Source organism: Bufo bufo, chromosome 3, assembly GCF_905171765.1.
Source record: "Bufo bufo chromosome 3, aBufBuf1.1, whole genome shotgun sequence".
Classification (NCBI taxonomy): domain Eukaryota; kingdom Metazoa; phylum Chordata; class Amphibia; order Anura; family Bufonidae; genus Bufo; species Bufo bufo.
In genome coordinates this window covers 228,336,909-228,364,668 of record NC_053391.1, presented here as the reverse complement: position 1 = coordinate 228,364,668, position 27,760 = coordinate 228,336,909, and the positions used below count along the sequence as shown (strand labels likewise).

Sequence of the window (27,760 nt, the reverse complement as noted above, 5' to 3'; positions counted from 1 at the left end):
ATAGATATTAGATAGATAAATAGATAGATAGATAGATACTTTAGATAGAGATAAATATATACTGTAGATAGATAGAAAGATAGATAGATAATAGATACTTTAGATAGAGATAGATAGAATAGATAGATGCATAGATAGATATCAGATAGATAGATAGATAGATATAATAGATGCATAGATAGATAAATAGATACTTTAGATAGAGATAAATAGTTAGATAGATAGATAGATAGATATCAGTGGCGTGCCCGGGGGGGGGGGGGGGGGGGGGGGGGGGCGGTGCGCCCCGGGTGCCGGCTCTGACGGGGGTGCCAGCAGGCCCAGAATCAATAGGCGCTTCCATCAATACAATACATAGGCCTGAAGCCTATGCGGTAGTGAAATCCCAGCGCAGGTACGCGTGATGACGTCATCGCGCGCGCCTGTGTCGGGACTGTGCAGGTAAGTATTTAGCTTTTAGGGTCTTTTCTTTTTTTTTTTTTTCTTTTATGTGCCAACTTTGGGGGACATGAGGGGGCCGGGGTGCACACAGGGCAGAGGACGTGTGGGGGAAAATATGGTGGGATACTGTGTGGGGGCAATTTTTTATTTTATTTTATAATGTGCCAACTTTGGGGGACATGAGGAGGGTGCACACAGGAGGACAAGGGGGGGGGGGGGAAATATGGTGGGATACTGTGTGGTGGCAGCGTGAAGGACACTACTGTGTGGAGGGCAGAGTGGGGGACACTACTGTGTGGGGGGCAGTGTGGGGGACACTACTGTGTGGGGGGCAGCATGGGGGACACTACTGTGTGGGGGGTAGTGTGGGGGACACTACTGTATGGGGGCAGCGTGGGGGGACTACTGTGGGGGGGCAGCATGGGGGGGCGCTACTGTGTGGGGGCAGTGTGGGGGACACTACTGTGTGGGGGGCAGTGTGGGGGAAATTACTGTGTGGGGGCAGTGTGAGGAACACTACTGTGTGGGGGACACTACTGTATGGGGGCAGTGTGGGGGACACTACTGTGTGGGGGACACTACTATGTGGAAGGCAGTGTGGGGGACTACTGTGTAGGGGGCAGCATGGGGGACACTACTGTGTAGGTGGCAGTGTGGGGGACACTACTATATGGGGGGCAGCGTGGGGGGACTACTGTGGGGGGGCAGCATGGGGGACACTACTGTGTGGGGGCAGTGTGGAGGACACTACTGTATGGAAGGCAGCATGGGGGACACTACTGTGTGGGGGCAGTGTGGGGGACACTACTGTGTGGGGGGCAGTGTGGGGGAAATTACTGTGTGGCGGCAGTGTGGGGGACACTACTGTGTGGGGGACACTACTGTATGGGGGCAGTGTGGGGGACACTACTGTGTGGGGGCAGTTTGGGGGACACTACTGTCTAGCGGCAGTGTGGGGGAAATTACTGTGTGGGGGCAGTGTGAGGAACACTACTGTGTGGGGGACACTACTGTATGGGGGCAGTGTGGGGGACACTACTGTGTGGGGGACACTACTATGTGGAAGGCAGTGTGGGGGACTACTGTGTAGGGGGCAGCATGGGGGACACTACTGTGTAGGTGGCAGTGTGGGGGACACTACTATATGGGGGGCAGCGTGGGGGGACTACTGTGGGGGGGCAGCATGGGGGACACTACTGTGTGGGGGCAGTGTGGAGGACACTACTGTATGGAAGGCAGCATGGGGGACACTACTGTGTGGGGGCAGTGTGGGGGACACTACTGTGTGGGGGGCAGTGTGGGGGAAATTACTGTGTGGCGGCAGTGTGGGGGACACTACTGTGTGGGGGACACTACTGTATGGGGGCAGTGTGGGGGACACTACTGTGTGGGGGCAGTTTGGGGGACACTACTGTCTAGCGGCAGTGTGGGGGACATAACTGTGTGGGGGGCAGTGTGGGGGACACTACTGTGTGGGGGGCAGTGTGGGGGACACTACTGTGTGGGGGAAATTACTGTGTGGGGGCAGTGTGGGGGAAATTACTGTGTGGGGGGCAGTGTGGGGGAAATTACTGTGTGATGGGCAGTGTGGGGGAAATTACTGTGTGGGGGCAGCATGGGGGCCTTTCTATTGGGGAAGCACTGTAGGGACCATTCTATTATTTCTGGGGACACTATACAGAGATTATTGCCTGGAGCACAATATAGGGTGTTATAATTACTGGGGGCACTCTAGGGGACATTATAGCTGCTGTAGACACTATAGGAACATTTGGGGTCATTTATCAAACTGGTGTAAAGTAGAACTGGCTTAGTTGCCCATAGCAACCAATCAGATTCCACCTTTCATATTTGACAGCTCTTTTGGAAATCCAGTTCTACTTTACACCAGTTTGATAAAGGACCCCAATTATGTCTATTAGGGTCACTATTTTTTCAGCAGTATAGTACCTGGGGCAGTGGGGGGCACAACGGGCACAGGTAGTGAGGTGGCAGCAGGATGACACTGTGGGGACACCAGGATGGGGAGGTTGATGGAAAAACTGAGAATTTCTCATGACGGTCTAACAGAGGAGAAGAGGAAAGAGAAGGTCTACATGACAGGAGATGTCACTGGATGTAAGAGGTATGTGGTCAAGTATTGGGGGGGTGCCAGAGAAATGACCCGCCCGGGGTGCCAAACACCCTGGGCACACGCCACTGATAGATATTGTAGATATATGTATAGATAGATAGATAGATAGATAGATTTCAATAAATTCACCATAAATTAGTTTTGTATATTCCCTGTTATCATATTTCATGTTAATTGTATGTAATACAGCTTAATCCCGCCACTTACATTACTATACATAGGGTGCCGCCATCGTTGGTACAGCGCACGTCCGAGCTGTAGGTGTTTAGGCTTCTGTGTTATCTTTATGTCATGTTACATGCTGCTATCCCAATAGCAGCAGACGAGTTAAAGCTACCATTTACTTCCCACAGGGCCTCTTATCTCCAGCACGTCAGAATATGGTTTTAAACGGAGGGTGCCATTCACGAGACTAGACAACGATGCTATAAATACGCAGTGAGAAATGAAGGCTGCAGAAGGCTCTGGCACATTGCACACTGTAGTAATTCTATAATGAATACATACTCCAGAAGGACAGAAAGAGGAAAAGACACAGGGAAGATAATATAACACAGGCTACAGTGAAAACAACCAAGTCTTGTTCTAATTGTCTTTGTGTCCTTGAAGTGAGGTGTTCATCTGTCTGGAGGTTAATGGCAGATGTATTTGGCCATGGTTGCCTAGGCACGTTAATGCTTTTTTATCAATGTAATCCACTAGGGGGCACAGGCACACCAAGCTGATATATGTGTGATGTATGTTCCTAGAGATGTGACATCACCGACACCATTATACAATGTAGGAAATACAGTCAGGTCCATAAATATTGGGACATTGACACAATTCTAGCATTTTTGGCTCTATAAACCACCACAATGGATTTTAAATAAAACAAACAAAATGTGCTTTAACTGCAGACTGTCAGCTTTAATTTGAGGGTATTTACATCCAAATCAGGTGAACGGTGTAGGAATTAAAACAGTTTGCATATGTGCCTCCCACTTGTTAAGGGACCAAAAGTAATGGGACAGAATAATAATCATAAATCAAACTTTCACTTTTTAATACTTGGTTGCAAATCCTTTGCAGTCAATTACAGCCTGAAGTCTGGAACGCATAGACCTCACCAGACGCTGGGTTTTATCCCTGGTGATGCTCTGCCAGGCCTCTACTGCAACTGTCTTCAGTTCCTGCTTGTTCTTGGGGCATTTTCCCTTCAGTTTTGTCTTCAGCAAGTGAAATGCATGCTCAATCGGATTCAGGTCAGGTGATTGACTTGGCCATTGCATAACATTCCACTTCTTTCCCTTAAAATACTCTTTGGTTGCTTTTGCAGTATGCTTTGGGTGATTGTCCATCTGCACTGTGAAGCACCGTTCTGAAGCATTTAGCTGAATATGAGCAGATAATATTGCCCAAAACACTTCAGAATTCATCCTGCTACTTTTGTCAGCAGTCACATCATCAATAAATATAAGAGAACCAGTTCCATTGGCAGCCATACATGTCCACGCCATGACACTACCACCACCATGCTTCACTGATGAGGTGGTATGTTTAGGATCATGAGCAGTTCCTTTCCTTTTCCATACTCTTCTCTTCCCATCACTCTGGTACAAGTTGTTCTTGGTCTCATCTGTCCATAGGATGTTGTTCCAGAACTGTCAAGGCTTTTTTAGATGTCGTTTGGCAAACTCTAATCTGGCCTTCCTGTTTTTGAGGCTCACCAATGGTTTACATCTTGTGGTGAACCCTCTGTATTCACTCTGGTGAAGTCTTCTCTTGATTATTGACTTTGACACACATACACCTACCTCCTGGAGAGTGTTCTTGATCTGGCCAACTGTTGTGAAGGGTGTTTTCTTCACCAGGGGAAGAATTCTTTGGTCATCCACCACAGTTGTTTTCCGTGGTCTTCCCGGTATTTTGGTGTTGCTGAGCTTCCCTTCTTTTTAAGAATGATCCAAACAGTTGTTCTGGCCACGCCCAATGTTTTTGCTATCTCTCTGATGGGTTTGTTTTGTTTTTTCAGCCTAATGATTGCTTGCTTCACTGATAGTGACAGCTCTTTGGATCTCATCTTGAGAGTTGACAGCAACAGATTCCAAATGCAAATAGCACACTTGAAATGAAATCTAGACCTTTTATCTGCTCATTGTAATTGGGATAATGAGGGAATAACACACACCTGGCCATGGAACAGCTGAGAAGCCAATTGTCCTATTACTTTTGGTCCCTTAACAAGTGGAAGACACATATGCAAACTGTTGTAATTCCTACACCGTTCACCTGATTTGGAGGTAAATACCCTCAAATTAAAGCTGACAGTCTGCAGGTAAAGCACATCTTGTTCGTTTCATTTCAAATCCATTGTGGTGGTGTATAGAGCCAAAAATGTTAGAATTGTGTCGATGTCCCAATATTTATGGACCTGGCTGTAGCTATTATCATTTTACGTATTATACCTCAATTCCTTTTGATTTACGCTTATGCATTTTAATAAAATTGTAGTAAAAAATAAAAAAATAAAAAATTTACTGCAGTAAATTTAGTAGTCAGTGGAAGATATGCAACTATATAGGCATACCATTTCAAATATGTGGGGCATGAATTTCAAGCCTAGGTGAGGGTTATAGAAATGAACCGTTGCACCTCCATTACCATGCAGAGTGAGCCAGATATGCCACAAGCTTCTGGCTCCAGTTAATTTTGGGTGACACTTAAAGGGAACTTATCACATTGAACATGGTGTCTGATCTACAGGGGTTAGGTTAAATCTCGGCCATTTCTGCAGTCAGGAAGTCTGTTAGCTGAGGAGGACCACCTACTGGACCCCTAACCACAGAATAAGCAGGGATTTAAATGAATAAAATACAGATTATACTGATTCTTTTCCTGTAAAACTACACATCAATCTGCTCAGTTCCTCCTGCTCTATGACATGCTGTCAGCAGACCTCACTACATATTTAATAAGACAGTCCCCTTTAAAAACTAACCACAGCAGATGTCAGAAGACTGTCAACCAGTACCCACTGATAAATTGTATGAAAATCCCCAAATCTAATGTCTTCTCTAATAGACATGCCCACGCTAGACAAAGCTTGCAAAGTTACATCTTCCTCTAAAATGCAATATAATATAAAAGAAGGGTGGCACAACCAAGCTAGTATATGGGCACAGGGACCAGGCAGGTGGCATATTTTTCACAATTTTGCTTCAGCGGTGATATAATATCAGTCTCTGCAGATCTCCACAAGCCACTGACACAGGTTTCCCAACTGCCACCTCTCAGATACTTACCAATGTTTAGGTTGGCAAAATCGGGGCATCCAAAACCCCACCCCTGGGAATGCCCCAGCTCCACCGGAAACCTGATTTTATGGGCAGTGTTATCATTAGTCATTTACATTTTCTGCCCAGGACAGCCCACATTTGCCAGGACCGTTTCTGAAAATCAGGGGCAGTCCCTGCAATTCGGGACATGCTCTGTCCCAGCTGTTCTTAGCTGTTGTGCTTGACTCTAAGAGGGAGATTTATCAAAACTGGTGTAAAGGAACACTGGCTTACTTGCAACCAATCAGATTCCACCTTTCACTTTTCAGAGCTCCTTTGGAAAATGAAAGGTGGAATCTCATTGGTTGCTATGGGCAACTAAGCCAGTTTTACTTTACACCAGTTTTGATAAACCTCCCGCTATGTCTCAGTCTCCTCTGCTGCTCTTCTTGACGACTGTCCTCTCAGGGGTCTCTCTTTAGCCTCTCCAGACTTTCCTCCCATAACCCCTCCAGAACAGTTCCTCACAGCCCTCTTCTTTGTCAGCCCAGGCTCCGCCCTTCCATTCTGGCACTTTCTGTTGGGCTGTTTGAGCACGCTCAGTACAATCTGCAACATTAAGAAATATATTTATTCCACATATATAAGCAGACAGACAGGTTATCTGAAAAAGCGACCTCAGTTACATCCTAAACCTAGTACTGTAGAATACATACAGGAATGTTTAACCCTCTTACATGTTATCCATTGAAAGCAGCCCTCATTATAGAAATAGAGCCTGTTCTATTAATTACATTGCATTTTAAAGAGGGTTTCCGCCTCCTAGATACTAGTATCAGTGGGGTCTGACACATGGCGTCCCCCACCAACATCTGTTTTGTGGCAGTTCCTCAAACCTAACAGAGCCAGAAGCAGAAGGCACACGTGTAGTGGCCACTTGAATGGGAGCTAAACTGAGGAAAAGTCATCCACAGCGAAAAGGTGGAAAGCCCCTTTAACGAAAGGGGAGGGGTTAATAGATACCACCTACAGTATATTTATGAACTCTTTTCTCTAATGGCTAGTTGCCTGTAAAACACGGGGACATGAATTAGGTGGGAGAAGGGACAGGTAAACCATTTTTTAAGTTGAAATCTATGTTCTCATCCATTATCTCTAGAGTCATCTTTTTGTAAATATAAGAGCTCCACAGTTTTCAGATACAAATTCCCATGTTTCATATCTCTTGGGAAAATTCTTTCTGGCTGGCAGTTTGTGAGAGCGCAGATGAATTACGGAACTGATTTACCAAAATCCACGGTTATGACCTCATAGTAGCAGCGTTCAGTCATAGAGTTCAGAAGTACAGAAGCGCTACTTGTATGGAAGAATATATTGGGGGGGGGGGTTTAATCAGTCAAAAGAGTATAAATAAGGGCATCTTGTAAGGTACCGCATACATATTTACATAAGGCTTTACCTATACTGGTACATAATATAGACACTATAGGGTACATCCACAGGACAGAGAAATCTGTTAATTTTCCAGCTCATCGGTAGCAAAATCATAGATTTTTTGTGTGGATTTCGACGCTGCAGATTTAAAGGGTACCTGTCATCAGATTTGTACCTATGAAACTGGTTGACCTATTGCATGTGCGCTTGGCAGCTGAAGGGATCTGTGTTGGCTCCATGTTCATATGCAAATGAGTCTCTAGGAGCAACGGGGGCGTGGCCGTTGCACCTAGTGTCTTGCTTTTTCTGCAACTGTCACGCCCTCTGCACTTTAGTTGACAGGGCCAGGCAGTGTAAATGTGATCCCACCTGGCTCTGTCAATCAAAGTGGAAAGGCTGTGGCAGTTGCGGAGAGAGCAGAGCCTTTTGGTGTAAGAATAACATTGTTCCTTGAAGCTCATTTGCATATTAGAAAACGTCATTTTTTCCCAGCGATACAGGCACGTGTGAACACGGTCCCAACTCAGATGCCTTCTGCTGCCAAGCGCACAAGCAACAGGTCAGCCATTTTCATAGATACAAATCTTCTGACAGATGCCCTTTAAATCCGGCAGTGTGTTATTATACCTGTGGATGCTTTTCCCGAAACATGTGGATGAATTTTGTTCTCATCATCTCATTTACTCTGCTGCTACTGTAGCATGCTGTAGATTGTACGTCAGCAACTCCAGAAGGAAAATCTGCAGCATTTCTGCTATGTGGGCCCGACACCGCACATCCATCGATCAGCCGTTCCCTGCAGCCTTTGGTTCTTGAACTAGCACTTTGAATGAAGCAGGAAACACAGCTCTGTTCTAAGTGTAGTGGCCGTGCTGGGTTACTGCAGCTCACATCCTACTGAAGTGATTGGGCGCTGGGCTGTAGTAACCCAGCACGGCCACTACACTTTGAACAGAGCTGTGCTCCCTATTCCATTCAAAGTGCTAGTTCGAGGACCAGAAGCTGCAAGAAACGGCTGATCGCGGGGGTGCGGGGTGTCGACCATGACCAATCAGATATTAATGACCTATGCTGAAGATAGGCCTTTACTATCAGAAGCCTGGAAAACCCCTTTAAAGCTGGGACTACATGGTAACGTGTCGCACAACACACTTGTGCGACTTGTCTGTTACTTGTTTGTGCACAACTATTGATTAGAAAAGCATGTCTATTTTTTTCCGAAAACAGCACCACATCTGTCCACAGGTTGTACGTGGTATTGCAACTCAGCTCCATTCACTTCAATGGACTTGTTGTGCAATACCAGACTCACAGGAGAAGCGTGGCTGGAAGCAGTTTTCCTAATCCTGGACAACCCCTAAAATAAATGTTCCCCAATGTGAGAAAGCGCCTCCAGTAATATTATTGTGTAGGGGTGTAACGTAACACAAAAAGTCGACACTCACATGTAAGTCATAGATTAACGGTATGGTAAGGCTGGGGCTGCACATGACATCAAAATTGTGCGACATCGCTGCGCTGCGTGCGACAACTGTAACACAACTATTGCAGAAACTTCCACACTGTTGGATTTTTGGTCGCAGGCACAAGTCACACTAGACTTTGCTGTCATGCGCATTAAGTTGAGCACGACTGCAACTTAGGGCTCATTCAGATGACCATATGAATGGGTCAGCATCCGTTCTGCAATTTTGCGGAACGGGTGTGCACCCATTCATTTTAGTGGGGCTGCAAAACACTGTGTGCTCTCTTCATCCGTATTTCTGTTCTACGATCCCGCAAAGAAGATAGAGCATGTCCTATTCTTTTTTTTTACAATCGTGGGCAAGAATAGTCATTTCTACATACTGCTGATAATCGGTGTTTTGCGGGTCCGCAATTTGCAGACCGCAAACTCTACGGCTGTCTGAATGAGCCCTTACTTGTCGACTTTTCTGCGATTTTGGTTGCGTTTTTACAGCCAAATCACAGCTCTAACAGCAAGTTGTAGACAAGTTGCACACTTTTTTTTTTCCGGAGACTTGCTGTCGCCGTATAGTACCAGCCTTAATTGTATTCTAATTGTGCGGAACAATTAGTAACCGTCATATGCTGATGTGAACATGGTCTTTTCACATATAGTACAAATGTAAATGACATTAATAAGACAAATATAATAACACCTACAGCCTAATGAAGTGTGAATCACATGCCAAGAATATCATGCCAAAAGACGAAGCGTGTCGCCGTAGCGGGTCGAACTGCGCGTCGATTCCCTCGGCGTCAATTCACTCAGGAATACTTATTTCATTGTCCTCGGATTATTCTTGATAAGCCCCCTCCGGGAGCGGAAGGGTTAAGCCATTGTGACTAGCGATTATTCGAATACACCACTGCTGGGATGAAGCTGATAGGCTCCGACGTAATCCCAGTTTAAACTATAGGGGGTTATTTTCAGCTGTTCTTCTGCAGACGAGAAGAGGATGCGTTCGAGATCTGAATGTTTATGCGCAAAAGCCCCTTGAGTTGGACTGAGATTTCCATTCCACAGATATCATCTTCTTTTGTATTGAATTTGGAGTATTCCTGCACTGATTGAACGGGGAGGACGAGAAGAATGTGAAACACACCTGGTTTATGTCAGAAAGGCACTAGGACCTTGAAGAATAGTCCTGCCTGGTGAGTCAGCCTTAGATCCCAGCTCACTACTCAGTGAATGAGAGGACAGACATGTGAATGGCTCAGCTGGCTTTCCAAGCACTTTGTGGACTGGGCTGCGAGAGGCTACAAGACAACTGGATCATCCAGGATTTCACCAGCTTGTGACTGGCAGATCTCCCCAAAGCCCAGGTGAGGATCAACCTGCACTAGCTGAATACTCACAGCATAAACTTTCCTATGGGGAATAGCCTACCCCTTGCTTTACATTTCTGCACTGATTCTCAACGCTTCTTCATCACTTACAGCTTGAGAAACGACTCATCCTGAAGCTTTTTGGATTACTTTTGAGTCTTTGCAGTACATCTAGACACACAAATCCCGTATTACAACCTTTTATGCTTTTCCTTGCCCCTACTGATGTAGCAAAGCTGTGTTTGTCACTCGGCTCTTTGCCAGTTTTACCTGCTACTGCAGGAGTGACAAACTCCTCTCTGCTGCATGTCTTCCAGTAAGGGTACTTTCACACTTGCGGCAGAGGGTTCCGGCAATCCGGACGCAAACGGATGGCATTTGTCAGACGGATCCGTCTGACAAATGCGTTGAAATACCGGATCCGTCTCTCCGGTGTCATGCGGAAAAACGGATCCGGTATTTATTTTTTTGCATTTTTAGAAATCTGCGCATTCCGGCAAGTGTTCAGTATTTTTGGCCGGAGAGAAAACTGCAGCATGCTGCTGTATTTTCTCCGGCCAAAAAACGTAAGACGGACTAAACTGATGCATCCTGAACGGAATATACCCCATTCAGAATGCATTAGGATAAAACTGATCAGTTCTTTTTTTTTCCGGTATTGAGCTCCTGTGACGGAACTCAACACCGGAAAAGAAAAACGCTAGTGTGAAAATACCCTAACATAAAAAAAAAAAAAACGCCAAGACGTCGTAAGAACGTGTTGTGTCTTTCGCAGCAGGTGTCCTTTTACCTTTTACACACATTTATATAGTGTTTTAGCCCAGATTTAAATAGTAGTAGGTTTCCGCCTGTTGCATACTTTTTCAGAACTGTCCCATGAATAAGAAGGTGTGGTGCAGGTTCCCTGCAAACATTGGGGTGTATTATTAACCCTTTCAAGTCTGGAAGGAAGTGCAGCCCCACGTAATTATATATATATATATATATATATATATATATATATATATATATATATATATATATATTTTTTTTTTATGAGTTCCCCTGGCATAAGGGCACAGATCAAAGAGTTAGTCCTGTACATCACGACTCCCTCAAGAGTTAAGAAATGCAGGCTACTCTCCGTAATCTTCTTTGGTTGCCAGCGTTCAGCCTGCAAAGCTGGTGGATCGAAAAGTAACTTCTTATAGGATTGAATATTGGGTGTTTTCACACATTAAAGCGCATTAAGTTAAATCTCATGGCGTATTAGTCCATGTAAAGTCTGCCAGCTTTAGTCTACACATTAAGAACCGGGTAATGCCGTCCCTGTGCTATATAATCATAGAAACATGTAAAAAGAACGTGTTTGGCAAATAGCAACTTGCAGATCAGGTTTCGGGATGCAATGCATGAAGCTGAAGTGCCGTTCTGTGCGAGATTCGCTCTCGCAGATCCCTTTCCATTAGGTTTAGGAAGCCAGATAAAGACTATAATGAATTACAAAGCGCACTACATATAAAGGAGGGAGCGTTTAACGCTGCGCCGCCAGAGGATGCACTTTATTTATGACGAGCTACATGCCTCATCATGGATCAGGTGCATCCTCGGGCAGTCTGTGCGCCAAAACTGAAATCATCATCATCATTTATGCCAGAAAAACTGGCGTAGATGATGATAAATGTGCCGGAGCTGATAGCCACGCCCACACTTTACTCCGCCGTGTCCCCCTTTTCGGAAAGTGGCGAGACGCCATAGATATGCCACTTACACCTAGATTTTGGCGCAATGGCATTTATAAAAGTAACAAACCTGGGGGGGGGGGGGTAAAGGCGATGATAAATCCCCCAGAGAGTTTGGTTTTCGGTATTGTTGGGGTCAGTGGAACAGAACATGCTGTGGGTATGGAATCATTCTGATGTTTTTCCTATAGAAAAAAACTGCTAAAAAAGTATTTTAAATTATATAAAATAAAAAAAACACCATTAACATGCTTCTAAAATATGCCATAAAAATGCTTGAAATGCTGCGAAAATAGCCAGAGTGAAGCATGCTTTATGTTGGCTGCTTGCGTTCATCACATGTTGGTTCATAGGGGGTCTAGGGGGGCAGATTTTTTTTTAAAAAGTGCTTGAAAAGAATAATTTTTCTATCGGCACCACGTGGAATAGTAATAGTACTATGGGATAGATGATGGAACCATAGAATAGCATTTCTGCGGTGTGGCTGGGCGCTCAGCAAGTGTGCCTATTGTATACAACACATGCCTGCATATAGCTCTGGCGTTGATGCCAAAGGCACATATCACTGCGTCTTTTTCCTTTTTTTTTTTTTTTTTATGAATCTGTTGCAGACGAGAGTAACGGAGACAGCTTGGGGGATTGGATTGTTCCCATACTAACCCTCTGTACCTTGCCAATAGTTATTAACCCTGACTTTGCCAGGCATAACGCATCAGTCAGCTTTGAATGCATGAAAAATAGTCTCTAAACGGTATAGTTTGTGTGATCTGGTGGTGAACGTTTACGAGTTTATGACAGTAAAGCTGGCATATGGTTGCAATTACATAGAGCAATGCATTGGTTTGCTCTAATTTAGTGGTTTGCATTTAGTAAGTACGACATGGGGGGATATCATCTAAACCAAGCAAATGTAAGGTTTAGGCATCATGCACACGACCGTATGTATTTTGCGGTCCGCAAAAAAAACGGATCCACAAAAAATCCTTGTGCATTCCTTATTTTGCGGAACGGAACAGCTGGCCCCTATTAGAACAGTCCTATCCTTGTCTGTAATGCGGACAATAATAGGACATGTAACGGAAATACCGACATACGGAAATGGAATGCACACGGAGTAACTTCCGTTTGTTTGTTTTTTGCGGATCTATTGAAATGGATGGTACCGCATACAGTTTGCAAAAAAAACAAAACGGAATGGACACGGAAAGAAAATACGTTTGTATGCCTATTAGAACGCTCAATATAGTCAAACTGCAACTTTGTATGCGAAGCATATGTAGCAGAGTGGAATTTGGCACAGTGTTGGAGCCGAATATAAAAATGTAATTTAGGTTTCTGAGATTAGATATGGGCGAATTTGGCCTGTGGGATTAATCACCTTGTAGCCAGGAGTAGTTATAAATACCTTGGAGCATAGTTTGCCAGTTCCTGTCTAAAAAAGGGAAAACTAGATGGCTTCCTGAGTTTAGGAGACTGGATTGAGCCTGTAATCGATGTTCTTGCTGCCTGAACTTGTTTTTGTACATCGTTTTGACTATAGTTTCAGCTTTTTTTTGGAAAAGACTGGAGTGAGCCCATAAAATGAATGGGTCTGGTCCAGATTATCTGCTGGTAGCTGCATACAGATGTGTTAAGGGATTATCCAGTATATAAATCTGATTGTCCCTCTTCCCTAGCTCTACAACTTTAATAGATGACGTATTAATGCCTACAATAGTCTCATGGAAATGGATGATTGAATTTGGGATTACGACTGTTCCATCTGTCTTTACAATTCGCTATCTGAACATAATGGGGGAGATTTACAAAACAGTCTAAAACAAAAACTGCCTTTGTTGCCCATGGCAACCAATGACGCCACAGCTTAATTTTTTTTTTATTTCTTTTTTACAACACTCATACAAAATGAAAGCTGCCCTGTGATTGGTTGGCATAGGCAGCAAAAGCGGATTTTCTTTTTTTTTTTTTATAAAAGTGTGTCAAATGCTGTAGTTCCATACTGGGACGCCGCTATGGTGTGGCTTAAACTGGTCCTCCATGCTGGTATTGTGGGTCGCGACATTGCAATTAACAATGACGGTTTATAATGAGTTAGTTGAATACCACCCTGGCTTGTAGGGTTGCATGGACCAAGCTGCACCATGGCCGCACTATGTGGACCTACTCTCATTGACTTATCTCATTCCACTCCATTCAAATGGGAGCACGGGCTAGCAGTCAGACCCCCAAGGTTCAGACACTTAGGATAAGGGATACGTTGTCTTAATCAGGCAGCCCCTTCAATATTAAGAGTGTCTGTTGGGTGATTTCATGACATTGTGCTTTTCAATGAAGTGGTGCCACTTACAGTAGGCCATTTAGATGACCAATTAGTTTAGATTACTTTATATAATACTACTTATTTTAATTTCTATTAATGAGACTTTTTTTTGTTCCTTTCATCAAGCAAATTGGGTAATTTTTGGTAATTTGCTTGTGATGGTCAAGACCGTTTAAGGTGCTGAATAGAAGAGACATACTCTATTTCTCTCGAACATGTGCTGCTTGTTCAAAGCTACAGTATCTACAATGCAAAATATAATAAAGCATCAGATGGGTAGGCCATTGACTATGTCCCCATGCACCCTCCTCTTTTAGCCCTAATCTTAAGAGGTTGTCTCATTTAGTGAAACCCAACCCCTTAGACGTTACCTCCTCCAGTAGTAGAGAGGATTTCTATGTTGCCAATTGTGCCTTCTGCTCAATGTCTGGTGGACTCTGGTGTCTTCTAACCTTCATTCTGCTCATCATAGGTTTCGGAGAGCATCCCTAGATATCTCCATTATCAGGCTTCTCTATTTTTAAAGTCTCTTTTCTTTTATCTGGGGAGACTCTGGATAAACAACTTAACTGAAGATTTAGAGTGTTCATTACTGACTCAATTCTTTGGATTATGGAAATTATCCACATTGCAAGCGAAGGGAGATTGGACCACTACAACCTATGTATTTGTGCCTGCTTCTGGTAGGTGTACAATGCTACATATTCTTAAAAACATGTTTTTTGTTGTTTCCCATCAGACCCAAGATATTAGGTGGAAATGCCTCTTGTTCCCTATTATCAACTCACAAGTCTTTATAATCCCTCTACACACACTCTAAGGTGTTGGACCCTTTAGAGATCATTTTAGTGACATTGTACATCACATTAATCAGTAACTTTGCGTCTACTCAAAAGCTTTTAATCACACCATATATGTGACATGATCTTATAGTACCTTACCTTAACCCTGCACAACTACACTGTATCCAGCTTTCCTTGTTGTCTTCAGGTCACCTGTACTCTATACCTTTCTGATATGGCATTACGTGTTCATTTAATTCCATAGAACTAGATCAGTCTTTAGCAGGTGGCACAAAGAGTCCAAAGAGCTTGTAATTAAATATGCTAATAGAATGTGTTGACCTGCAATGAGAATCTTTTGCTCGGAGTCTCCTCTTGCTTTTGGTAATCATAAGATGAGGACATTATGTAAAACCTCTCCAAAAGACCCCTTCTTTAAAACCTCTCCCTTATCCAGACTGGTTTTCTCTGACAGATTTTCTGTTTCACCATATATTATGCATTCTTCTTCCTAGAGAAGACCACCCCCTAGAAGACCACCTTCAAACCAATTAGGTGGCTGTCTCAATGAGTATAGTATGAGTTTCAATACAGTTTCAAATGCCATACTTTCCAGGAAAGAAAATCTTCTTTTTTTTTTTAAAGCAGAGTTTCATTATGAAACTAAGTGTGGTTTGGATTACAGCTGGCTCACAATAATACACTTTGAACTTTGAAGCTGAATATTGACTAGTCCAAGCATTTAATTTAGTTGTAATTGATTTTATGCTGCACATTGATTTTTAAACCAAGGTTAGGACGCATCCAGTGTGTATGATATATAGTATATCCATTGTAATATGTAATATTTGATTCCGTCACCTAAATTCCTTATTACTATTACATTTGATAGTTAATATATATATTTTTTCTACTCTGGTGCATGAAAATTCATTTTGAATTCATATTGATACCAGTATTTCATAGTCCAGTCTAAGAAAAAAGTCCAAGTGAATCACAACAGATGTATTACAAAGCACACAGATCTTAATTTGTTCTAAAAGTCAGAAATAAAATCTACATGTCACCTACTATAAAGCAGGCATGGGTTTGTGGCAAAATGTGTACTATTTTCTGCCCTTCATAGACGTAAATTTGTGTAAAGATTTTTTCAAGGCCCAGGACGCACACAGATCTCATTGGGCAGGGATGGCCAACCTGCGGCTCTCCAGCTGTTGTAAAACTACAATTCCCACCATGCCCTGCTCTAGGCTGATAGCTGTAGGCAGTCTGGGCATGCTGGGAGTTGTAGTTTGACAACAGCTGGAGAGCCGCAGGTTGGCCATCACTCTCATAGCTCCTCATTGCAAAACTTAGTATCAACCACCCTGCCCCACCCAGTTTCCCAGTAGGTGTGCATCAAACACTCCCAGTATGGAACTACAGAATTTAAAGTGCAATGCTTCACCTACTGTATTTGAAATGAAAACCTGGAACAGGTGCTTCATAAATATGCAGTTTATTGTGAACAGCATATTTCTTATTGTATACACCAGAGGACTTTTATAATGCATTAATAAATCACCTGCTTCCCTTCTCACAGAATATTATAAAACTGGCTGATTGCAGCCTCCACTAGAAGGCGCTCAGTGTGTCTACATTTAAGTCAAAGAAAGCTGCAGAATCTCTATGCACTGAGCTCCCCCTAGTGGCGAATGGTGCAAAATGCTGTGGCTCTATGTCAGAAATAGAAGAAGCTGTTCAATACCAGTTCCCCCCGAACTCCCCCCCCCCCCCAAAAGCCAGCTGCCGCCCAGTCACATGGTCTGCCTCTATAGTCTGTACACCACTGGTCTGTCTGCTCATAGTTTAGCAACTTTTGGCATGCAAAAGGTAAAAGCAGAATGTGTTTTTGTGCAAAAGCAAAAAACTGGGCGACTATAGGTTTGCAGAGGTGGTGTTTTACTGTGAATCGCTCTGTTTTCTTTATTGAGATGTTTCACAAACCTTTCCCTCTACTCTGAGTAGAAAAAGAGTCGTAGTGCTCCCCTAGTGTATGGGTACTTTCCCACTAGCGTTTTTATTTTCCGGCACAGAGTTCCATTATAGGGGCTCAATACCGGAAAAGAACTGATCAGTTTTATCCCCATGCATTCTGAATGGAGAGAAATCTGTTCAGGATGTCTTCAGTTCAGTCACTGAACGGTGTTTTGGACAGAGGAAATACCGCAGCATGCTGCGGTATTATCTCCGTCCAAAATTCCGGATTAGTTGCCGGATTGCCAGATCCGGCATTAATTTACATTGAAATGTATTAGTGCCGGAGAGATGGATCCGTTCTTGCAATGCATTTGTAAGACTGATCCGCATCCGGATCAGTCTACAAATGCTGTCCGTTTGCGTGCAGATTGCCAGATCCGTCGCCGGAACTGCTTGCCGGATCACTCTGCCACAAGTGTGAAAGTAGCCTAACTCCTTCAACAATTAAATGTTTGTCCCTAGTACATGATGTTCCTCCCAGTGCCCGGAGTTTCCATATTTTTTACACTTTTATCTCCGTCTACTCTGACTGACAGCTGTAAGAATCTCCTGGTTGGATGCAACGGATGTCACTCAAAGCAGAGGAGCAAGGTTATGAACCAGCTCAAAGCAGAGGGCACCTCAAAGTGAAGCACCACCTCCAGGGCACTTGCAGGAGCAGAACCAGCCAGATTTAAAGTTCATATTCACACTGCTTCTGATAAAAACTACATGAATGGTATGTTTGTACTGCTCTGCCCAGTCCCTTCTTAGCGCTGTCAAAGTTTACCATGGTCAACTCTGGGACTCTGTCACCTCTTTTCTCTCTATGCATCACACAGCCAGCTTGTGGGGAAATCCTGGTAAGTGCAAATCACCGACCTGAACTATGCGTCAGCTGTACTATTCATACATTAGTGTAGGTAATAAGGCTTTTGTCTAAAGTGACAGAGTCCCTTTAACATTGCAAAATCATGTTGTATTTTTGTGCTTAATATGCAGATCTCCTGCAGAGCCATGATGAGGATGTACCTAGCCAGATTCCAAACATGTCCTATTGAAATAACTGGTAGTTCCGGATGAAGACTAATTCCAGGGCTCTAGCCATTGAAAAGTCTGATCTTTTTTGACCAGATGATACCCCCCAGTCTCAACTTTTTGGCCATACCCAGGGGTGTAGCTACCATAGCGGTAGACCATGCAACTGCTATGGGGCCCAGGGCAAGAGGAGTCCAGTTGGGATCATCCCCTCTTCTACTGTGGGAGAAAACTTGGTCAGGACTCTACCCTAAGGAACAACTTTATGCAAATGAAGCAGGGGAAAAAATGGCCCAAGGAACATTGAAAGGGGTTTAGACAGAAACCCTTCTGTCCTGTGTGGGGGGCTTGGTTTGATCCTTGCTATAGGGCCCTTACTTCTCTAGGTACGCCACTGGCCATGCCCATCACATTTAGGATTTCTTCACACTTGGTGGACTTGTTGCAGAAATATTTACGACTGATCCATTCATCTTACATAAACCATGTGCTTGATGCAGATTTTAAGTTACACAAATTTCTACAGCCAATGTGCCAAATCTAAATATGCCCTTATTTACTGTCCATGTTAGTAGTATATTGGGAACCTACAATTCTATACGTTCCCTTTTCATTATTTTCAGGATAGGAGATCTTTTGATTAACCTTAGATAAATCTGAAAATGCACATTTTGGAGATTAGTCCTGTAAATTAGAAAAAATCTGAGAAGAGTATTTTCCTGTTTTGATCTGATCAACAGAAAAATTCCACGTAAATATAAGTGTTTTAGCAATAGGCCAAGTTTTAACATACTCGGTAGTTTATGGGAGTTCTCAACCTTCAACCTTTATGGATCAGTTTCACAGTTCATGTCATAAAAAAAATGTACCTTCCCTCTGTGTGTGTGAAGGACTACATCTGTGCATCATCTGTGCTATGGAGTATAAATGCAAGTAGACCCTGCAATCTCTGTCATAGTACTTGCCAAGATGTCCATAGTCATGACTGTTGTCAGCTCTGAATCTCCTGATCACCTTCAGCTCTTCCTAACATGCTCATATTAATGTCTATGTAGAAGGCAGGGGGCCAAACACCTCTGGTGCTGCTTCTGTCAAAAAAGAAGCAAATTAAGAGAATATAAATCCAACATACACCAATTTATTAATTGTCTGAACCTCATCGGAGAAGATGTCAGGAGCACCAGGCTGCTGCCAAGGCGCATATACAAGAGGGTGCTTACACTGTTAAAATTGCCAGCTTAAACACTGCACTTTTTAGATGTATCAGCTTCCTTTAGGATGCAAACCTGTTGACTTCTTTGGGGAAGGATGTATCATGGGTCCATCATGCCCTGGCATATGTTTTAGTAAGCTGCAGGCCACTTTGGAGCTGGACACAGATATACATGATGTAGTTATGTCATCACATCTTGTTACGCCATGCCACTATCGGAGCAAACTGCAGGCTAAAGGAGGCCTGTAGCCTGAGCTGATCTGTCTATAGTGGCAATGGGGTCAGGTAATTTTTCATTTATTTTTTATAAATTTTTATTTTATTTTGGGGGGCCACTTTTACTGTGTGGGGGGAACTAAGGGACAAACTTTGTGTGGGCTGGAATAAGGACATTATACCTGTGTGGGGGTAATAGAGGAGCGTAGTTCGGGCAGTTCGGTGTCTCAGTGGTTAGCACTGGTGCCTTGCAGCACTGGGGTCCTGGGTTTGAATCCGACCAAGGACAACATCTGCATGGAGTTTGTATGTTCTCCCTGTGTTTGTGTGGGTTTGTCCCGGATACTCTGGTTTCCTCCCACACTCCAAAGACATACTGATAGGTGCCTTAGAATGTGAGCCCCATTGGGGACAGCTTGATGCTAATGTCCGTGAAGCGCTGCGGAATTATTAATGGGCTTTAATGTGTAGGGGTGCTATTACTTTGTTGATTCCACAGAGAAGGAAGCACTTTTACCAAGGGGAAGAAAAGGGGACAGTATTGCTGTATGTGGACATATTTAGGGCACTGTTAACTATGTGGAGCTGTTAAGGGGAAGCAAATAATTTGGTTAAGGACGTTGAAAAATCAAAATAATAAAGTTTTATTAATAATATGTGTTAAAAACGTACAAAAAGGGTGTGTGACCTAAAAACATGGTGTGAATTAGACTGACTTATGGGTCAAATGGAGGACACGTGTGCCTCACACAGACTGGATAGGTGTCGCTATAGTTTAGCGCTAGACACCATTAATTTGAATACCAGTCAAGTGACCACAGTCCTCTAATTGATATAGACCCAAACAAACAGGGGTGTAAATCACATGAGGCAAGTAAGTGGCGACTACTGCATATTGCGCCACTATGTAAAACTCCCAATGTGATAATACCCCTGGATCAAGGCACAGTATCCAGTTCTGGGCTACATAAGAGCCACAGTCTGACAACTGGATAAGGCCTCTTTCACACTACAGTATGTCGATTTCAGTGTTTTGCGTTCCGTTTTTCACGGATCCATTTTTTTGTTTCCGTTCCGTTTTTCCATTCCGTTTTTCCGTATGGCATATACAGTAATTACATAGAGAAAATTGGGCTGGGCATAACATTTTTAATAGATGGTTCAGCAAAAAACAGAACGGATACGGAAGACATACGGATGCATTTCCGTATGCATTTCGTTTTTTTGCGGACCCATTGACTTTAATGGAGCCACGGAACGTGATTTGCGGCCAAATATAGGACATGTTCTATCTTTCAACGGAACGGAAATACGAAACGGAATGCATACGGAGTACATTCCGTTTTTTTTGTGGAACCATTGAAATGAATGGTTCCGTATACGGAACGCAAAAATGGCCCGCAAAACGAAAAAAATAAACTGTAGTGTGAAAGAGGCCTAAGTGGTAAGTGCTACTGGTGGTAAGAGTTTGTTTGGGTCTATATCAATTAGAGGACTGTGATCACTTGACTGGTATTCAAATGAATGGTGTCTAGCGCTAAACTATAGCGACGCCTATCCAGTCTGTGTGAGACACACGTGTCCTCCATTTGACCCTTTAGTCAGCCTAATTCACACCATGTTTTTAGGTCACACACCCTTTTTGTATGTTTTTAACATAAATTATTAATAAAACTTATTTTGATTTTTCAATGTCCTTAACCAAATTATTTGCTTCTAGGATTATTACTTTGGATGTATACACTTCTACCACTGAATATTTATTTGAGCTGTTAAGGGGACACTAGTGCTGTGTGGTGCAGTAAGGGAGGAACTGTTTATATGTAGGGAACAAACGGGGCACTATTATTGTATAATTGAATAATTACTGTTTAGGGTACGATCTGTTTGGCACTAACTTTTAGACAAGTATATATAAATATGGGGGGCACCTAGGGCAGCAGCAGGCACAGTATTTAGGAAAGCAGCAGTTTGGTGGTTTTAAGACGTTGCAGATGGGAAGTTTGTGCAGAGGGTGAATATAGATGCAGAGGGTGGTGGAAAGTAATGGTCTAGAGAAGTCGCCATCACATCAGATGGAGAAGAAAAGGAAAGTGAATGATTCCGATCAGGTAATATGTCACTTGTGATGCATTGATTTTTTAACTGTACTATATTACTTTGTCTGCAAAGTGCCTGTGTAGAACTGACACTACCCACTATATGGTCTCTGTATGGTGGTAATGTTGGTCATTGTATATTGTATTTGACAGTAATATGATCTCAGTGTGTGTGGAGTTATTACTTGGTAACACTATGAAGGTGGTATTTAGTCATTATTCAGTGGTATTGTGGATGTGGAGGTATTATTATTTGGTATCAGTACTTTAATGACAACATGACTGCAACTCTCAATTCATAGTACACACTCGCTCACTTGGCAACAAACACACACACTTATATGGACATGCCTAAACTCCACCTGAAAGCCGTTCTGTGCAGCACTCTTGGCACCACAGCATTCACCTTCACATCAATGCAGGGCATCAAGACAATGGTCCCCATTGACCAACACCACCTCCTGTATGATGGTATCTGGAAATTCCATTCCCAAAGTTCTCGTACTAAAAAGGAGATGACGAGATCGCTGTTGAGAAGGGTTCAGCAGTTAATATCCGACACACAAGGCAGGTGCTCGGACTCTGTGCAGCACAAAGGTACATTACAATGTATTATGCATTCACAAAAAGTATCAATAATCCTGAAGACATGGGGGGGCAATCGAGTTTATTTTTAGGTCCACCAACCAAGTAGGACTTGCCTTGGAACCCTTTTATAAGCCTCTTGAAGCCAGGGTGTATTCTCATATCTGCTTTAGATGATTATTGTTTCAAACATATTGGGGGGAATTTATCAACTGTCTACACAGGTATTTTGGAATGTTTAGAGTTCTCAGCCTACTTTTCTAAAAAGGGGCAGGTTATAGCATATACTTCCTAGACCCGATATATTAATCTTCATTTTAGACCACAAAACTGGCCTACATTACAGCTGAAATCTATACTAGCTAATAGTGTAAATTCATGTTTATTGCACACATATAGCCCAAGATGTGCCTCTTAATAAGTTTGCTGCGTCTTCATCTGCTGAAATCTTTACTAAACCTATCAACTGCGAACACAAATCCATGAAGGTGGACTGCTTCCTTAGGAAATCTAGACATTTCCACAGATAAAATTCTTTTATTTTTTTCCATGCTGACCTCAAGTGTCCCACTTTAGATATCAGAAATGTTGGCAGGTATAGTGCTGTATGTAATGTGTATGGCCATGCAAAGTAATCTAGATAAAGCAGTGCAGTCATATTTCCCATCATTGACATGACAATGTGAAACTGTAGACAAGTAGTGACATAAACACGGGGTCAAAGTGACACATTAGCTTTTTATCAACTTTGTAAAGGGATTCCAAAGGATTGTGTCCTTTGTAATATAACGTATGCCGCTCTCATCCAGGCTGCACGTGGAACATGACCAGTAGATCTCAGAATAAGCGATTTTGTTCTTATCAGGGTAAGACAGATTAACTACTACAGCAGTGGCACAGAACCAGCCATGTGATGTGGCCTCCACCATGTATGTGTAAGATGCTCAGTTCTTCATATATGGTTCTTGAACTTGACACAGTAGCCCACACATGGATGACAAAATAATTGGGGCAGACACAGCAAAGTTCGAAAGAACAGGAAATTACTCAGGGCAAAAGGCGTGATGGTTACAAACAATGGCAATGGGCTTGGTGGTTACAAGGACTGCAAACACAGCTTGGTGGTTAAAGTTTCTTTTAGCTTGATCTCTGAGATTAGGTTATTTCCAAAAGTGTTATACTTTCCTGTGAAAGGTTTGTTGCTTTCTCTTGTTTGTTCCCTTGTTTCTTCCCCTGCCTCAATTTAATAATTTAAAAAATCTTTAATAATTTGTATAGTTTAAACAAAGTCTCTATTGGAGATTGGTACATAGTTTGGAGGTTAGTCTCTATTGGAAACCTAGCTTGTAGATTGAAATATTTAATGGGGTCTCTACTTGGGAGTTCAAGTAATGGCACACAGAGAGCCAATTACAGTATCTAATGGGCAAACAACTTGGCAATAGAGTTTCTATTACATACCCAGAGCAACTCATGGTACAAGTCCATACAGGGCCTCCATGGCCTGGTTCTAACTTGGACTCTGCTAACCCAGGCTGAGCAGCGAAGCACCCACCCATCTTGGTACACTGAAAGTGGTTCACAACCACTTGCAGGATACACAGGATAAAAGTACTGGACCTGGTCTGTAGCTTCTCAGGAAGATTCTCAAGGCCTCTGCAATGGACAGGGTACTACCAGGGGTCCCTTAAAGTGAAAGAGTTTTTTGTCGTGACGCCAGTTGCATTTCAGTAACAGGGAACGGGGTCCCCTTAAGTAGATGGTGTTGGTGATAGGGGGTACCCAAGTGTAGGAATGCCAGAGTGGGGCAAGGGTAGCCTATAATGTCCATTTAAGTGTTGTGGCTGTGCACGTGTCACGGTGCTCCTACCTCGATCTCCTGGAAGCCCAGACTTTTTCGTCCGAAGCAGTGCAAATAGGGTGAATAGTTGAAGGATTAGTAGGATGAAGAAATGAGTCTAGACTTGTATAAAAGTTAACAACAGCTTTAGGCTTCTTGCACATGACCCATTGCTGGCATACGGCGGGTCCACAATACACCGGTCATGTGCAATTTGCATCACCGATGCGGACCCATTCACTTGGGTCCGCAAATCCGGAGATGCGGTGCGGAACGGAACCACGGAACGGAAGCACTACAGAGTTCCGCAAAAATAAAGAACTTGTCCTATCTTTCTGCGGAACGGACGGATTACGGACCCCATTCAAGTGAATGGGGTTGCGATCCTCATGTGACTGGCACTCAGTCGGTGCCCATGCCGTTGCGAAGGCCTTACTTGAACAAACTTGCCTCAAAGAACAAACTTCCAACTTTATGCCAGCAAGCTTTGGCATAAATTCTGGCAGGCCAACACATTCGGCCCTGCTACATCTGTACTCTCTATCTCTGCTGTAACAACAGGATTAAATAGGATCTTTTCCTTTCTGCTGAACTTTACTTTCTATAGTCTGACTCTGTCTTTATCCAGGGAACTTCACTCCTGGCTGCTGAGGCTTGTAGCTTGTGCCTCTATACCCAGCCAAGCTAAAATTGTGCTCTGCTGGCTTGCACACACTGTTCCCCTTGCAGGGGGTACTCTCGACTCGTTCCAACTACCTGAACTCCTCCCTCTCTAGAAAGGGGTCTAGAATGGAAAGCAGATTCCACTCTAGACAAACTAGCTCTTCAATAAATGCTGCCATCTGCTGGTGAACCAGGTACATTACACTTAAACAGGTCCTCTCAGGTCCTCAAAGAAGAAGAAGAAGAAAGAAGACGAAGTGGATGAGGTGAGTTAAATTTTATTTTTAACCCCTTCATCCCTAATTTACTTACCATTCTGTATTAAGAATGCTATTATTTTCCCTTATAGCCACATTATAAGGGAAAATAATAAAATCTACACAACACCTAACCCAAACCCGAACTTCTGTGAAGTGAACGTTTTGCACTCGCGCAGAAAAAATCGTGCATTTTCCCGGAACGCTACCGCATTTTTTTCCCACAACACCATGTGAACCCAGCCTAAATCCCCAGGGGTTCTACTGAACTATACTTAGGAAGTCTGTCTGTTGGACCCATAATACAAATGCATCTGCATTAAAAACATCAATGAATTTTTATTTTTAAATGTTTATATTCCCTTCCCCCAACATCACAGCAACACTTCCCTAATTGACCTTGACTGACTTTTTTTCAATTATTTACATCAGTTTGAACTGAACTACAATGTAGTTGTAGATAATGATGATGATGATGATGATAATATTATTATTTTTAATTCAGTATTCACTGCTTTTTACCTTCATTTCTGCCTCATCTGTGGTTAGAATGCTGCTGATCTCCCTCCACCATGCTTTACACTGCAGATCTGTTGTTTAGATTGGCTGTTGCAACTTTCCAAAAGGTTCTATGAGCCTAATGATCCTTAGTAAAAAGGAGTCCTGAGTTCTGCTTTAATGTTGAAAATACATTTTGGTAGCCCACCTATATATGCTTATGTATATACAGTATTTGTAAATGGGTGACCATGGGTATAAACGCCACCTCATGCAATTTGAATTCAGTCCTGTCACCCTACTGTAAAACTAATTGATTGTGGTGATTAATGGCTTTGTAGAAGTGATGCTATTGTACAATGCATCCACCCTGGGGCAGTGTCAGAGGTTTCGTGCGTCACTTTGGGCATTTCATCGTTGTAATAATCTACTTTAATTGTCCCATTGTGGTTACTGCAAATTGGATATAAACAACACAATACAATTACTTTACTATTCTATAACGTGACAATTGAATCTTATGGCGTCCATTTAGTCCTATACTGGTGAAGATAAAATGTTTGTCAGGAGCTGAGCATCCTGCATTTAGGATATACCCAAAAACAACTGCACATATTCGGAGGGCATTCCAGAAAAGTGTTTATGGAATAGAAATGGAAAAATATTTGGAGTTTGGTTGCATTATTATATTTGCTATTGTATACTATCCTTTTATGTCATTAGTCTTGGCTGCTGTGATTTAAAGGGGTTGTCCTATAAAATATATCTTAATTTTTCAAACTAGCACTGGATCTGAATACTTTTATAATTGCATGTAATTAAAAACTTAATATAGCCCTAAGTTATTCAATAAAATGTATCTGTATAGCGCCTCCTGCTGTTTGTTCTTTTCCTCAATTCCCTGTCCACCTCACTAAGGTGGACACACATACTCGGTTCCATCCTTCAACTGCCACCAGCCTTATCTACTGTTAGAAGCTGTGAAAGGGCACACTGAGAAGGGTCCACACTTACTGAGAAAGGACACATCCCCTGAAGCTGCTAGCCTGAAATAAATGTAGCAGAGCATTTGAAGCAGGGGCTGTCTGTATCCATGTCAGGTACAGAGTTGGTTCTAGGTTTATTACAAAGAGATTGCCATGTACTATACAATGTCTGTCTAAATTTTTTATTTTATTTATTTTTTTACATTAGTCATGGGATAAACCCTTAAAATATACATGCAAAAAAACTAAAAAGAAAGGCTGCCAGGGATTTGCAGTTATGTGATGATTCATACTGTGAATTGGCATTACACCCTTGCTTCCTATTGTGGAAGGGGATGTGTAAATCTATTAATTCTATAAATATGTGTCTAACTAGAAAATAAGTAATAGTACATTAAAGGGGTGGTTCCATCCCTTTTTATATGAACGATCCATAGAAAATAAAGCTCATCTCAGATATCCCAGTCCTAGGATACTCTGCAACCAACTGTAGTTCGCAGGGAATTCTGACAGCAGATGCTCAGCTCCGAGCAGCCTGGCAGCAGAAATTAAGCATTACAAGGTGCCCATTTTTATGAATGGTCTTCCCAATATACAGCATCTGTATATGCTGTATGTGTTAAGACTGGCAGAGAGCTGCTTTGTAGATACTCGCTATTTAAAAAAAATTCTAAACCAAATAAACATTTTAGAGTTAAAAAAAAAAAAAATAAAGTTCCTCGTGGGAAATGCCAATTTTTCATGTCAAATTTGTTCTTGACAGACATGTAATCCTTTTTGCTATTGTGACATGCTATGAAGATATAAAAAAAAAAACATGCAACAAAAAAATGGGCAGAATACAGTGAAGGAGTTTGAGCATGCATGGGATAGGCATAAGGCCATCCTTCATATAAGATAGGGCCAGGGGCTATCCATAGTATTCAGTATATTGGGCAGACTAGATGGGCCAAATGGTTCCTATCTGCCGACACATTCTATGTTTCTATGTAGAAACAGGAGAAAGTGTTTCACGCCAAACTGCAAGACATCAATGAAATGCTATGGTATTTACATATAGAAAAGTCAAACAAAAAAACTATGCAAAGGCCCAAACAGAAGAAAACAAGTTTACATTGGGCTCAAGATATGTCATTGTGGAGTGTGTATGATTGGATGAACATAATATTCAGTGATGAATCTGACTGCAGTGGAAGATGCTGGAACCATTCAAGAAACAAACATGACTGCCTGAAAATAAACAAAAAAAAAATCACAATTCCTCATGTATGCATGATAAGGGTTGAGGGATTGAATGAATGTCAAGTAAAGGACTAGGCAGACAGTAATTGGTACCTAAACAGCCAGTGAGCATGTGTGCATAGAAGTGATTCTCAGTCCATTCATGGAAAATGGAATGAGGTTCAAAGATGAGGAAGTACATTTTTCAGAATGATAAACTCAACA

The 27,760-nt window shown here is 42.6% G+C and overlaps 1 protein-coding gene across 4 annotated transcripts in view; it reads left to right on the top strand.

Moving 5' to 3' along the window:
• Window positions 1-9,965: 9,965 nt before the first annotated feature.
• NGF (nerve growth factor) overlaps window positions 9,966-27,760 on the top strand; it is a 100,883-nt gene continuing 83,088 nt past the window's right edge. For 2 of the 4 annotated variants that reach the window (XM_040421858.1, XM_040421857.1), the window contains exon 1: window positions 9,966-10,095. The gene's annotated coding sequence lies outside the window, so the exon portion shown is untranslated. Of the gene's footprint in view, window positions 10,096-14,617; window positions 14,823-27,760 lie in introns of those variants that run through there. The other 2 variants (XM_040421856.1, XM_040421855.1) reach the window with 1 other exon arrangement.